Genomic DNA, 14,812 nt, shown 5'->3' with positions numbered 1-14,812 from the left:
TCACTGGTCCCTTAACACAGATCTTCTCGAGGGAGGTGTACGTAACGGCTTCTAGGACATCGGTAGCCTATTTCAGGGGCGTCGCGACGAGCTGGAGACATTTACTTGTGTCCCTATTCACGACTCGAGAAATGGTTCTTTTCTAAGTGTTTGTGAGAAAATATCTACTCAACTGTTCTGGGGAGCCATAGATGAGCCATGAATTAAGCAAGAGAGCAGTGGGTCATAAAAGTTTGAGAAACACTGCCTTAATAGAATAATATTCGGCAGACAATAATGTAAAAAAAAACAAAAACGAGTTGTTTTCTCTTCTAGGCTCACGGACCTTCTGAAAACGCCATGGTCAGAAGGATCAGCAGTATACTAGTATTTCACCCATCAATATTCATCTCCTGGAAAAGTCCACAACGGTCAATGGAAAACGAGCTAAGCGACCAATACCGGAGTGTTTTACGACAAATTCTTATATCCGGCTTCTTACGCCAAGTCACTTCTTTTGGAGACACATGATAGGAAATTGGCAACTGGATTGGGATAAGCCGGAGGCGTCTGGAAGATCAATTCACGTTACAAGGAAGGTTCATTTCAAGGTTACAAGGAGCAGGGACTGGTCGCGGGAGCTCATCATATTTGTCATCGGTCATGGACTTTTCCTGGAAACCTTACATCGTTGTAAAGCGATTGCTCTTAATAAATGCTCTTGTCTTAAACGTGGCACGGCCCTGCACCACGATACATGCTGTCTAGAAACGACGTCCTTCCACTTCCAATCGCCAGCTGCCCATCCTTACACAACATGGATGCTTGCATACTACGTCGAGAAGAATCAAAAGAAACGATAAGAGAAAATTGGTCAAATTCCCTTGAGCAACATCCAGAGAGGATAAGGGATCCAACTCCTTCAGCCCATGTAACTTCGGTACCAGCGCCCCTGTTAAGGAGATCGCCGCGTCTTCACCGTTACAGCGTGCTGGTGGCACTGTTTGTAAGCTAGGATGATGATGAATCCGAAATCTAATGAAGCCCAGAAGAAATTTTCAACATTACTCAGGAGTGAATTGAACTGTCTGAGCGGGATGGCGTGCTCCGCCCTTTTGTCATACAAAGACTCGATCGATCAAACCTTTGATTGCGCCTTTTGCGATATGATCTTATACAACTTTCTATAATTGTTTATTATTGGTGACCGTTGCATTTTGACTTTCACTTGATTTACATAGTTTTAATTACGATACACTACATGTGTAATCTTTGACATATCAATAAATTCTGGTTTTGCCGGAGATTCCCGGGTCCTAGGGGCCGAAGTGCTTACATTGCTTCTTGCGACAGAGCCTGGGTGTCTCGCTATTTCTCCAGGCTCACGGACCATCTGAAATCTCTCTAACGATCCCTTGTTCTAGATGACATTTAAAAGCCCATTATAGTAAGACGAGGTTGTCTATCCCAAAAGAAACTTTGCAACTGGATGATTCATTTGAAGATGGCCACTTGAGTAATTAACTTCATCACCCGAATTTAATTCATTGTGATTTTTGAAAATAGCCGCGACTGACTTTATTACTGCCATTTAGTTGGTTGGCAGAATTAATTCAGTTTTTTCTCAAAAGATTAGAAGATTTGAAAGGTTTCTAAAGTCTATTTCAAGAACTTTCTTTCCCATGGAGAAAGTGAAGTCGTTAAACAGAATGTTAATTGTATGGACAGATCTCTGGAATGGAATTCATCACAAGCTTTGTAGAAGCAGGCAATACACTATCTGTGTCACAGAATAATTTGTCACAGTTGCGAGAGAAACAAGATTACATTCCTTTCCAAAATCAATAATGAAAATTTTTTTCACAGCTCTAATTTTTTCCCTCCATACTTTTTTAATCATACTACAACATAATGCAATTTTTCATAAAACTCGTAATGAACACTTTTGTTCATTCAGGGCAGTTCTTTGGCAAAGGAAAGTTTACGCGTTAGTGGTATCACATCGCAGTATAATTTATTTTATAAAGATTTTTTTCCAGAATATTTAAATTTATTAAATTAATGAATGTTAGTTGCGTATTTAGGATTTTTTTTATAAAGTACAAACTTAAATACTGTTTTAAACGTAAAAGGATTTTTTATTAGATGGCATTAGTATGATAAATGGGATTTTTAGTGTAGTTTAGTACGCTAATGGGATTTTTTTAAAAGCAAGATCCCTTGAGCTTAATATAGTCTATAAGTTAAAATAAGAGCTATATTTGTTACGAAAACTATTTAATACCCACTAATAAGTTAACATTTCAAACTTGGGATTAAAAATGAGTAAATATAGAACTTAAATTAAAAAAAAATTGAATTGAATTTATTTGACTTTTTGAAAAAAATCACAATTTCTATCAACCCTGGACTTGATAAAGGATAAAATTAGCAGAAATTTTATAACAATTTTTCCTCTATACATATACTATATATACTCTATACAAGCCCAGAGAGGTCACATTGCGTGCAGGCCGATGAATATTAAAATAATTGCCTGTTATCATGTATGACTACACACTTATTTTATTATTTATAAAGTTCAATATTGTCTGAAAAATTAGTGTTGGTCTGATTTCTACATTTAAAAAGTATACTTATGTTTGGAACTTCAATATTGTTCAGCCATATTTTTAAAGACACAACATTTAAATCGCTAAATGTGTTAGTAAAATAAACATAACAATAATTAAACACAAATAAGGTACAATTCGATTCGCGGGGCTTTCGAGATGGGTCGTGAAAATGAACTTACAGCCAGAGATTCCTGAGCTATGGGTCACGACCCCAACTTGGTTTTCGCAGGAGCTTTTGAAATGGGTCGTAGGAACCCACTTACAGTCCTGTTATAAATGCAGTTATTGCATCACAGGTTTCAATAATTTTGAATAACAACCAGTCTCATAGGTCGTGAAGCTGATCTCTTTGTTGATTTGGGGGTACCGATTGTAAAAGATTAAGAACCCTCTGCTGAAGTGGATTTGGAAGACCTGTCTCAGAAGCTTCAGCGACCAACTTTGGGTCGTGATCAAGCTCAAGAGCCGTCAGTGGACAGTCTCATGGGTCGCGAAGCCGACCTCTTTGTTGATTTTGGGTCACTGCTGAAAAAGAACTCCCGCTCTCTAAGGTTTACAAACCAATGAGCAATTCAACTGAAGAAACCCCTCGCACCGAGTTACGGATGGTTCCCAAGTGAACTTTTCACCCGCAAATACATTCCGTCCCATTTCATTACCGAAAAAACAAAATCACATAAATACTCGGCTGATGACCACTCTGCCTCCAGTCGCCATCATCACGGCCGAATCTCCCCAAACTGGACGCGTGGATACAGCGTTTCCTCATTAGATTTTTAATGCCGTAATGGAGGGCAGAGAAGGAACTTAATCCTCTTGTAAAATTCTACGTCAGATTAAAAATGAAACGGATAAAGAAAACAAAAAACGGGACATTATCAAATAACACGAGGGTATCTCGAAAAAGATGAAAGTCATTCGAGTAGAAATAAAATTGTTTCCCCCCCCCCTCTCTCCCTCCGGGCTTTATTTTCTTATTCTTGTCCTTCGACCCATTTCTTCTTGTTCGGTGGGGGCCCCGGCCATCGCGCCAAGCCCAGAGAAGGAAGCGAGAGGCCACATTGCGTGCACGCCGACGATTATTATCCAATGCTTTGAAAAGGAACCACGCTCCATTGCGCGACTGCGGGCCACTAAATGCCCCCAAAAGGTTCATTATATATATACTTCATGGATCGAAGGGGGAAAAAAAAATTAATAATATTTTATTTGCACATTTCTATTCCAGTTTCACAACTCTGGTTCCGCAGTTTATTACGGTTACATCGTTGGATTTTTCTCCTACTTGTCTGGTCAGTACTGTGTTTTTTGCCGCGCTGTTCAAGTATTACGTCAGCAATTTTTCAGCCATTTTTGACCCCCTTCCCCCCGTCAGCAAAATTTCGTCATCTCTGCGCCCCCCCCCCACCTTTAAGAAATTCATCGTGACCCACCCTCTGAGCCGCAAATGCCAAATTGATGACCCACGGGCCAAATGTGGCCCTCGGGGTTATCTGATGTGGTCCGCCACCTCAAACCTAATTTTGTGAAAATGAACTAAGCGGCACATTTACAGATAGCTTAAGTGGCCCATGGCACAATTCCAGAGTATTTAGGTCAGCCGTGGTACATTTTCAGATCACTCAAGTAGGCCCATCAAACATTTTTCAGATCACTTAAGTGACCCGCGACACAGTTCCAGAACACTTAGGCGATACGTGGCGCATTTAGAAATCCCTTGAGTGACAGTTGGCACAGTTTTAGAGCACTTAAGCGACCGCCATTGTGGCTCTACATCACTCAAGTTACCCCCGGCACATTCCCAGATTACTTAAGTGATACGCGGCATAATTACGGATCACTTGAATGATACGTGGCACAGCTCGAGAATACTTAAGCGGCCCAAACACATTGCTAGATCACTTTAAGGATCCACGAAACATTAAGAGATCACTAAAGTGGCTCTCTAGGAGACTTATCAATAGGGGGATTGTTAGTTCAGGTGCACATAAACCGCAGTTCAGGATGTATAAAGGGTGATTGATGACGTAAGCATCATCCAAACCCCCCCTGTCATCAAAAGTCAGCAAAACACTGGCCCTCCCCTTCCCCCTGTCAGCAAAATTTCGTCAGCAGCTTAGAATATTTCATATCTTCAAAAAGCGGCGGTTGATGACATAAGCAACCTTCAAACCCCCTTGTCATCAAAAGTCAGCAAATCGGAAACCCCCCCCCCCCGTCGATGCTAACGTAATAATTTAATGACCCCTATGGCATATTTTTGTGTAGCTATTTTTCAGCAAAATATGTATATTTGTATGTGTTTTTTTTTGTGGGGGGTGACGACTCCCGCTTTCCCTCGAAATATATAAAATGGGGCTGTGTAGAAAGCGCAAAGTAAGGCGCTGATTCGGGCGACGAAATTTGAAGGCGCAGCAAATTTCACGAGAAAATAAAAAAATTGAAGCAAAATCTTTGAATTTTACAGTGGATGGGGACCGAACCCTCACAAAAATCCTAGTTACGGCTCTGAGGCCAGGAGACAAGCCGCGCGTCCGGGTGGTTAAGAAACATTTTCTTTCTTTCAAAACAAGAGCAACTCTGGTCTGTATCACCATAGGCAATTTACTATCGAATGAGTTGTGCCGGAAGTGTGCAAGCAGGTGTATCTAACAGCCTGAGTGCGTCACGTGTGTATCCTAAACACTATCTTCATACCTAATTTCATGTTTCTAGGGCTGCTAGAAGCACCCAGGATATTTGATGATCGGTGAATGAGTCAGTCAGTGTCAAAATAATGAAACTGAGTTCAAATTTCTCAAGCACTACAAATGATAAAAAAGTGAAATTAAGAGGTTTATAATTGAATTCGTAAAATGCTCTGAATTTATCAGGATTCAAGTCCCAAATTGCCAAATCCCAAAAATGTTCTTCGACTAAAGGTGTACAGGTTTGGGAGTGATTTGTGAATCGAAGTGCCACAGTTAATATAAGAGCATTAGACTTAGCTCTACATCAGATAACATAACTTTTTACGGCTAAAGAATCTCGAGACCTGGCTTCAGTGTTTTTACATTAAAATGTTTTTTGATGAGATTATTTATTTAATCTAAATATTTTTCTCGCGACAGAAGTTAATCGTTTCTTCTTCCTGTTTACGCTGCTTGAGCGTGAGCGTATTCAAGGGAAAACGAACAAGTAGAAGTTGCAATTGCAACATAAGAACACATTAAGATCTTTTGTCAGAGCTTTCAAGTTCATAAGGGGTTTCTGAAATGACTTGGAATTTCCATTGTTGATTGACTACATCAAAGAACTTCGTCGAAAACTTATACAACTCCACATTTCTGCAACTGTGAGCCATAGGGAGCTACGACCTCGGAGGAAGAACAATCCGTATAAGATCCTAGTTCAGTGGTTCTAAAAATTTTGCCACTCGCGTCTCCCTTGCCCAATTAATGGTTCCACTGCGGCTCCCCAGAATAATTTAGTGCATATTTCCACAAAAAAAGGAAAGAAACACTTTCCAAAGCATAAATAGATACATCAAAAAATATCTCCAGCTATACCGTGACGCCCCTGACGCATAGGCGGAGATAGACTTGGAAGTCTGGGGGGGAGGGGCACGGTCATTATTGCTGAGGGGGGGGGGGAGCACGATAATGATGATGTCAATTCATATATACATTTATACATTAGATCAGTCGACTCCACCTTTGACGCTGCCCCCCCCCCGTATCTCTGCCCATGCCCTGACGAAGGTTGGCGACAGCCCTAGGAGCCACGGCGCACACGAGAGAGAAACACCACCTTAATCCTTTCTGGGGATTTGTGAATACGGTGCCACGGTAATCTTTCTTTCTTTCAAACCGGGCAGAACTCCGGTCTATCACCATGGACAATTTACTAATGATTGAGTTGTGCCGGACATGTGAGCGTGTGTTTAAGCCTGAGTGCATATTTAGTGGGTTTTGTTTCGAACTTAGTGGTTTGGTTTTAGACCGCATTTAATACTATCATCCCCCCCCCCCCAAAAAAAAAAACGTTCCTCCGTTATTCGAATATCTCAGTGAATATTGTGTTTAGAAACGTAGAATTTTTTTCCCCTGTCATCAGGAGAGCCAGGGCGACAACTTTCTAATTTGGTTTTCAAGCACAAGACGTCCGTATAAAAAGTTAACATGTTTATTTTAACAACTATACACCTCCCCCCCCCCTGCCCCCATGAAATATGAATGACATATATCCAGGGTCCACACGTTATTTGAATACTTTTTGTAATTGGAAGTATGCCTTTCTAGGATCAACGGTTCGCCAGTAAAATTCCATGCACCCTGTATATTTATTTGTCAGGTTGACCTTTTTTTCCTTAATTTTTCAGCGATTTCAACTGCAATTAAAGATTTCGCCGACTTAATGGCAACGTTTTTGACAACGATTGGCGACATCCCTCATTTTACCTTTTTCGAATTCGAATATCTTAGTGAATATTTCACTCAGAAATGTGGGATTTCTTTTTGTTGGCATCAGGAGAGCCACCCGATTTTTACCTTATTTAAGAGATTCCAGTTCCCTTTACTCTCCTCGATGAAATATGATTATCTAGTCATTTGAATTTTTTTCGTCAAATACACTTTTGTTTACTGCGATTTGCATTTGTGATTTCCCTACCAAATGGTAGGGAAATCACAAATGCAAATCGCAGTAAACAAAAGTGTATTTGAATATTTCACTTGACTATATTTTTACTGCATTTGTGATTTCCCTACCAAATGGTAGGGAAATCACAAATGCACCCATTTTGGCCATAATTCGCAAATTTGTTGCAAATTTTTTTTTCGCTAGAATTAATTATATCTCGTATTTAGCATCGCAATTTCCTGCATTTTCTTCATAAGATGTGGTGAACCTAAGTATATGAAGGTACAAGTTTTATTTTATTTATCGTAATTATCATAAAAAATTATTTTATGATAATTTACAATAATAACCCCAGAAGGCATGAAATGCACTTATACTGGAAGAAAAAAATATAGTCAGTACGGGAAGCACTTCGCATACGGAGCCAGGTCGAAATCCCCAATAGTGGAAGCAAATCTTGCGTAGGAGGCACATACAAGTTCAGATGGAAGACTGTTCCATATTCTTGCCACACGGCATCTATATCCGTAGAAAAAGCAATCCCTTCTAGCTATTGGTATTCTTATTTGGAAGCGATGCCTACGTAGGTTAACTCGCCTGTCTATGATCTCAAAGAGAGGCTCTCTCGATGGTAGATAAACAATTTGGTGGACTAGTTTGTAGCACATCTTCAGATCTGCAGCGATTCTACGCCATTCCAGTGAGTGTAAACCCAGAAATTGAAGTCTCTGGCAATAAGATAGACCGCTCATGCCAGGTATTCGTTTAGTAAATGACCTCTGTGGCTTTTCGAGGAGCTTTATGTCCTTGATTTTGTAAGGGCTCCATACTTGCGAACAGAACTCCAGAGTCGGGCGAACGTACACACAGAAAGCATATGACAACGTACGCGCATCACACTTACGGTATGCCGTACGTAACATATATGAAATTCTATTAGCTTTGCAGACTATTGAACCCACATGGAAATAAAATCAATTAAAATAATTTAATACAGTCACTCGATCCATATATCAACCCTCTGGAATATTTTTCCAGATGTATCTCTACTTCTCTTTTTTTAAATTTTTGAATCATATCATGTATACTGTAATATACATTTCATGTATCAGTCAGCTGATAGAAAATGCATTAAAAAAGAAGTCCATGTTTTCAATTCAAGCGTTCTTTCAGTGCGGGACTCAGTATCAAACTGAACAGTCTGGATATTGTAGGAGCTTATCTTTTCCATTTGCATGTATCAGACACCGAAATGAGCTGAGCAAATCACAAATGGATGGAGACAGCTACGAGCTCGACTGGGTTGTGTTAATACCAGCTTCAGTAGACTAAAAAGCTAGTGTTGGTTGTGTACATAATGTACACTCGCTTCCAAAAGTTAAGCACGCGATGGTTTATATAACATTACGACACACCGCTTTAATCTTGCCCCTGTAGATTGCACGGATAGTGGAACACAAGCGTGTGGTACTCGCGCAAACAGTCCCTTCACGTGGAGCCCGTCGGCACTCAGTACCAGCAGATAGTGTCTTACCAAGTGATATTGCGATCTTGGAAGCAACAGTTGTGGAGGTCGCTCGTCGATTCCGCTTAGCTGCTATAGCAATATACTGATAACGAAAACAAAATTCCCAAGCAAGTCAAAAAGCTGACCGGAGACATGGGTCCAGTCAACCAGGGTTACCACCTCAGTCTGATGATCGTTATATGTATTGCTATAGAACCCAAGCGGAATCCACGAGAGACTTTCACCACTGTTGCATCCATTACTGCAGCATCATTTGGTTAGACAATATTTTCCAGTACTGTGTGCCGAAAGCTCCACATGAAGGGACTATGCGCCCGAGTATCCCGCATTTGTGTCCCATTAACCGTCCAATCCAGAAGGACACGGTTAAAGTAGGGTATGTTGTATAAGAGCCGTCGCATTCTTAACTTTTGGAAGCGGTTTAAAATAAAAAGATCTTCGGTACCTCTCTCATCTGCCTGTAAATTCTCATTTAACCAATTTCGAAGCTACTAATTCGGTCAGGATCCGTTAAGCAGGTCAGGTTCAGAATTAGCTTCGTTAGTCGAGGTATCACCTGCACTAAAAAACATGTCTGACAAGCTATCATTAAAACAGCAGAAGATCCGAGTTTTGTTGTACGGCTGGCGTCGAATTACAACGTATTATTTCATTCGCCACGTGTATGCAGTACACGGATATTACCCAGAGAGAAACTTTGATGCCACTTAATTGCAAGCTGATGTCAACACTGACATTCGGACAATGGATAATTTGAGAGAAGATTGGCCACTGATTAGGCACTTGCTGACATCTAGCATCGAATTCTTACGAGTGCTTGAACCGTGAAATAGCAACGCCGTGGTTAAAACCTGACACATGGCAACGATGGTGTGATGCGGGAAATTATAAATTCAGATCTAGAGGTGATATTATGCAAGCTTAAGAGAAGATGTGCTCACGCGAAAAGCCAATAGGTATTCAGAATAGTTTGATGAACAAGATGCTGAATTCTGAATTGGATTCCTCATCATCTGAGGGTGTGACAGACATCGAAAGTTCTCCCAATTATTCATTTCATTCCACGATTATGATAATTCGATGACTGTCAACACCGATAATTTACCTTTCGAAATAATGTTCAGTAATAAACAATTCTAGAAAACTATGATATTAGGCTAGGGCATAAGAAGACGCTGAAAAATTTTAAGCATCAGTGTATTCAGCAATCATTTTAAAGAATGATTATGTGTATATCCCTTTACAACAATGATTTTCTCAAGTCTTGAAATAGTGATCACGTTATAAAAAAGAACGACTCATTGCATCTGCAAACATTCCCCTTTACAACAATGATTATTTTGACATCTTGAACAACGATTTTCCTCATGTTTCAAAACAAAGAATCTTCATTACACCTCAAGACAACGAATCTTTGCGCTTAAAAACAATGCTTCTTTACATTTGAGAACAGTGCTCCTTTACATTTGAGAACAATGATTCTTTACATTTGAGAACAATGATTCTTTACATTTTAGAGCAATGATTCTTTGCATTTTAGAACAAAGATGCTGTACGTCTTGAAACAATAATTCTTTACGCCTTAGAGCAATGATTCTTCATGTTCCAAAACAATGAATCTTTACGTCTTAGACTATGACTTAGAGCAATGATTCGTCCCATTCCAAAACAATGACTCATTACTTTTTAAAACAATGATTCTTTATGAATCAAAATAATGATTTTTGTCACTTCTTAGGAAGAAAAAATCCAGTGCTTCTTCATAAAAATGATTCTTCAGCTTATGGAAAATGATTACGTTACCCCATTCATAATATACAATGATTATTCTGTTTCTTAAAATCATGTTACCGGCATGATCTTTTAATTCAGTTTCTCTCTTCAGCTCTACAATAGATGATTCCGTCACCTCATAATAATGCATATGAGTTTTTGCGAGACCTTAAAAAACAAGTAGTTTTTTTGTTTAAAGAGAAATGTTTTTAGAAACCAACGATTCTCTCTCTCTCTCCAGCTTCCTAAATTCTCATTCCTAAACGTGTTTTTTGGTATCTAATAACGCATAGTTAGGACACGAGCTCGAGGAATTGATTTGCTGATCGTAACTGTTGCAAACAATTTCTCAAAGACATCCGAAGAAATATCTGAATAATATATTCGAAATCCCCAAGGACTCTTTCTCTCTCTCTTTTCGTTCTTTTAAACATTAAAACTTATTATTTATTCATTTTCAAATTAATGAATAGAACAAAATTTCGACCACACACTGCTCATAATGATAAATCAAGTCAAAGTCGGCCTTTGAGAGAGCATTCCATATTTTAATTATCGGTTTGTTGTGTCTTGTTTTTATGAGGACGTCCTGATTTCGCCATCACTTAACTGGAGCTCCGATCCATTGTGAGCTCCGTATAAACACTCATTTTGACTAGACCAGTCGGTAAATAGTTCTTCAATACATGCAAACATATAGACAGACGTAGGACGACAAAATGGTCCGAGATTCGAAACTGGTTCGGTACCACGTCGACAAATAACTCCTAAATCATTCCGTGGTCTAATATATTCGGCGTTACATCTACCTATCTACATTATAACAGAAATACATACACGACTTTCAAGTCTTTCGAGTTTAAGGTATCAGAAAACATTTAAAACGTCATTTTTGAGAAAAATATCGGGTTTTTTTTTCCCCCATTGCTTATGGAAGCCCCCATTTTACGAAAACGTAACTTCGGTTCTAAGCGTCATACACACACAAAAAAGGCATGTTTTGGAATCATATGACGCTTAGAACCGAAGTTACGTTTGCGTTTTTACATACAAGTAATCTACGAATAAAAACTTTAAACGCGTTTTACGAAGAATGCTATTTTTGACATTTTATTTGAGTTTGAAATACAATTTTGAAAAAATTGATTTTATCCTTAATAAGATTTTACTGTGATATTCTGCCGTGTATTGTCAAGGTTAATGAACTGAAATCTAAGGTCTATCACAGGGTTGCAAAATCTTTTCAATCCATAGACGAGATATGTAGTATTTCTGTCACTCGCGTTTAAAACATAAAGGATAATCATATGATCCATATTTTACGGGACACTTTCGTGATTTTGGCAGTCCTAACTTTTTTTTTATATAAAAAGTCCCGTTTTTTTCCCTTAATGTCAAAGAGGCTTACTTGAATTTTTGAAATTAAGAACTAAGATTATTTCCCATGACATAAATTATTTTATGATAATTGCCTTTGACAATTTTTTGGCTCTAAATGGAATGAAAACTTTACTTGTATGTGAAAATTTTTTTCCGGCTGTGGCAACTTTACTTGCCTTTGACAAATCCTTCGGCTTTAACTGGCGACTTGATAACTTTTTCTTGGACATATCCCATATTTTTATGACAGAAATATGGTCTAGAAAGAAAAATGTCTATAGGTATTTATCGTGTTGTGTGTAGTGATACTTTTTGCTACCGGAACAACATTCGGGGGCCGCATTACGCCCGCAGGCCGGTGGTTGGGCAGCCCTGTCTAATTACAGTGTTTTACACAGGATATGTAAAATGAAATTTAAAAAAATTCACACGAACATCAATAGATTTGGGTGTAAGTTATGAGCATACGTGAAAATAATAAAAAAAAATTTTGAGCTGAGAAAAAAAAAATAGAGGTTTTTGCAATCGTTTCAAATATTACATACATTTTGCTTAAAATTTGACACAAAAATGACTTTTTTATAGGAAAACGAGAGTAGGTAATCCAAAATTTATTATTGTTTTCTCCATTCCGGGTCACTTTTTATCAAAAAATGTTATTAAAGTTCATTCTTTATACCATTTTATAGAAAAGTAGTCGGATACCAAGTCGGCTAATGGATACGAAACAGAAACACTTCAACTCACAGTAAAAAAAAAATGTCCATTAAAGAAAGATAATGGTTTCAGATACCAAAGAAGCTCGGGATATCATCCCCACGGGCAGCGAAACATCTATAAAAAGAAAACTCGTTTTCTTCCATAGTTTCTTTGAATAAAGTTTTGTTTGAAGAAAAACACACACGGGAACAAACAACGCCATCATCATCTTCTCTTCAACACTTTTTCTTTGTGTATCGGACCAAAAAACAAGCTGTCTTCTAGACATTCGAGTAGGAGGCCCAGCAAAATTCCATCTTAAGACAAAGGGACGGTGAAAAAAGAAACGGTAGAGATTGTTTCCCAGCACGTCACCACAGTCGTGACATGACACAAAGAAATGACACCGACGTGACAAGCGGCGGCTCTTTAAAAACAAAAATGACCAAGAGAACCGAAAAAAAAAAAATCTTAGTAGTGGCCAAAGACCCTTTTCTTTGGGTCGTAAATAATAAGGGATTCTTTTTGCCTATTTTCTTTTCCATTCGGTTATTATACGACGGAACGTAGACGGTGTGTTTAGCTTTTGCTCTGCGGGAGGTTTCAGGAAGCAATTCCAAAAATGAAAAAGACACTCTTATTTCCAGTGAAGAGAAAACCATCAAAAGAGAGACTATGGAAAGTTTCAAGAGAGAGAGAGAATATTCCTAACGATTTCGGTAATAAATGGCGAACTTTAACCTCTCGGGCATAAAACACTGGTGTCTTTTCTTTTTAGAGAAATACTTCGGATAGACGATACGAAAATATATTCATTGGAAAAATGTTTTTTTGTTCCGTCTTTTACCTATTATGCATTGTACTTGATGTGTACATAGATGCATATTTTAAATTATACGGGTGAGGGGTAAGTTTTCCCTCATTTTTGTTGAAAGTTATGTGACATTACGTACAGAGAGTGGAGTGAACCAATGTGTGCTATTGGATCCTGTTTCGGATTCAAATGCCCTGTGCATTCGAAAGAAAGACGAATTCTATTGCATTTTATTGATTCTTATTGACTTTTAGCCCCTTAAAGACGTCCTCACACGGAGATATTCGAACTAATATCGAGTAGTCTCCGTCCGGATTATGAAACTGGTTGGACTGAGGTTCCCTATTCTTCATCACACGGCGGTTATAAACAAATTTTTCAAAATCCAGGAGACTGTAAAAATGACATCGTTTTTTTTTAGTTACACCATCTTCACACGATCACAAGAACAGCGCTATCTTAATAAGTCCGCAGTACTACAAGGAGATTTTTTGGAGCCTCCTGGGATGAAATGTAATGAAAACATTGAGGAATAAGGGAATTCCGCATCCAAAATGGCGCACACAGAATACAGGGCTCCAAACTCTTGAGTTCCAACCATGAATTCAATCGTACATGGCACGGAGACCCATGCCCCCCCCCCCCATCCTGCAGTAAGATTCATAAGATACGATCTTTGGTGGGCTCCAAGGTGAGACTCTACACGCCCCCCCCCCCCCCCATTATGAACTTATCGTGTGAAAAACAAAAATGATGAGAATACTTTCAGGCCCCGGGCTAGAGCCCTGTCAGCCCAGCTCCCTCGTAGGGGCCATATGGGGACCTCAATGGCATAGGAGTTCCACAATAAGATCTGGCACGATTATTTATGACAATAAATATGTATATTACGAGCACAGACCTACGCATGGGGGGGGGGGGGGGGCGGGATAGAAAGACTGTGCCCTCCCCTCCCAAGCTAACCAAATATTTAAAAAAATTCGGCAGAACAATTAAAATATCGAAAGAAAATATATTTTATGTACTATTTTAACCAATTTCTGTTAATTTTAATGCTTCTTGAAGGGTGGTAACTCAAAATTTCTTGGGAAAACAATTTTTCAACAAACTCCCCCCCCCAAGCCTTCTGTACTCCCATTCAAAAGTGGATCCTGCGTACTCCCCTGATCAAGAGGTGGTACCTATCCCTCTAGTGTCGCACCTGTCCTGGGGTCATGATGCTGTTGAGATGGCAGTAGCGACACACTTTTCTTTGGGTAAATATTCAAAAATCGGTTTGAGTTCCGTATAGAACAGCTATTCGTTATCACCAAGGGTTCCACTCAGTAACCTAATAATCATCAAGGGTTTCCGCTGAGTAACCTAATAATCATCAAGGGTTTTCACGAGAAATTCTACGTTGGA

The 14,812-nt window shown here is 39.0% G+C and overlaps 1 protein-coding gene across 7 annotated transcripts in view; it reads right to left on the bottom strand.

Annotated features, from left to right (window-relative positions):
• The window catches only part of LOC149084670 (uncharacterized), a 183,596-nt gene that overhangs the window by 25,932 nt on the left and 142,852 nt on the right, over window positions 1-14,812 (bottom strand). The gene's annotated exons all lie outside the window — the stretch shown is intronic.

Source organism: Pholcus phalangioides, unplaced genomic scaffold, assembly GCF_987345545.1.
Source record: "Pholcus phalangioides strain wild (caught in Gottingen) unplaced genomic scaffold, Ppha-v1.0 ptg000008l_1, whole genome shotgun sequence".
Classification (NCBI taxonomy): domain Eukaryota; kingdom Metazoa; phylum Arthropoda; class Arachnida; order Araneae; family Pholcidae; genus Pholcus; species Pholcus phalangioides.
This window is presented reverse-complemented; position numbering and strand designations above follow the sequence as displayed.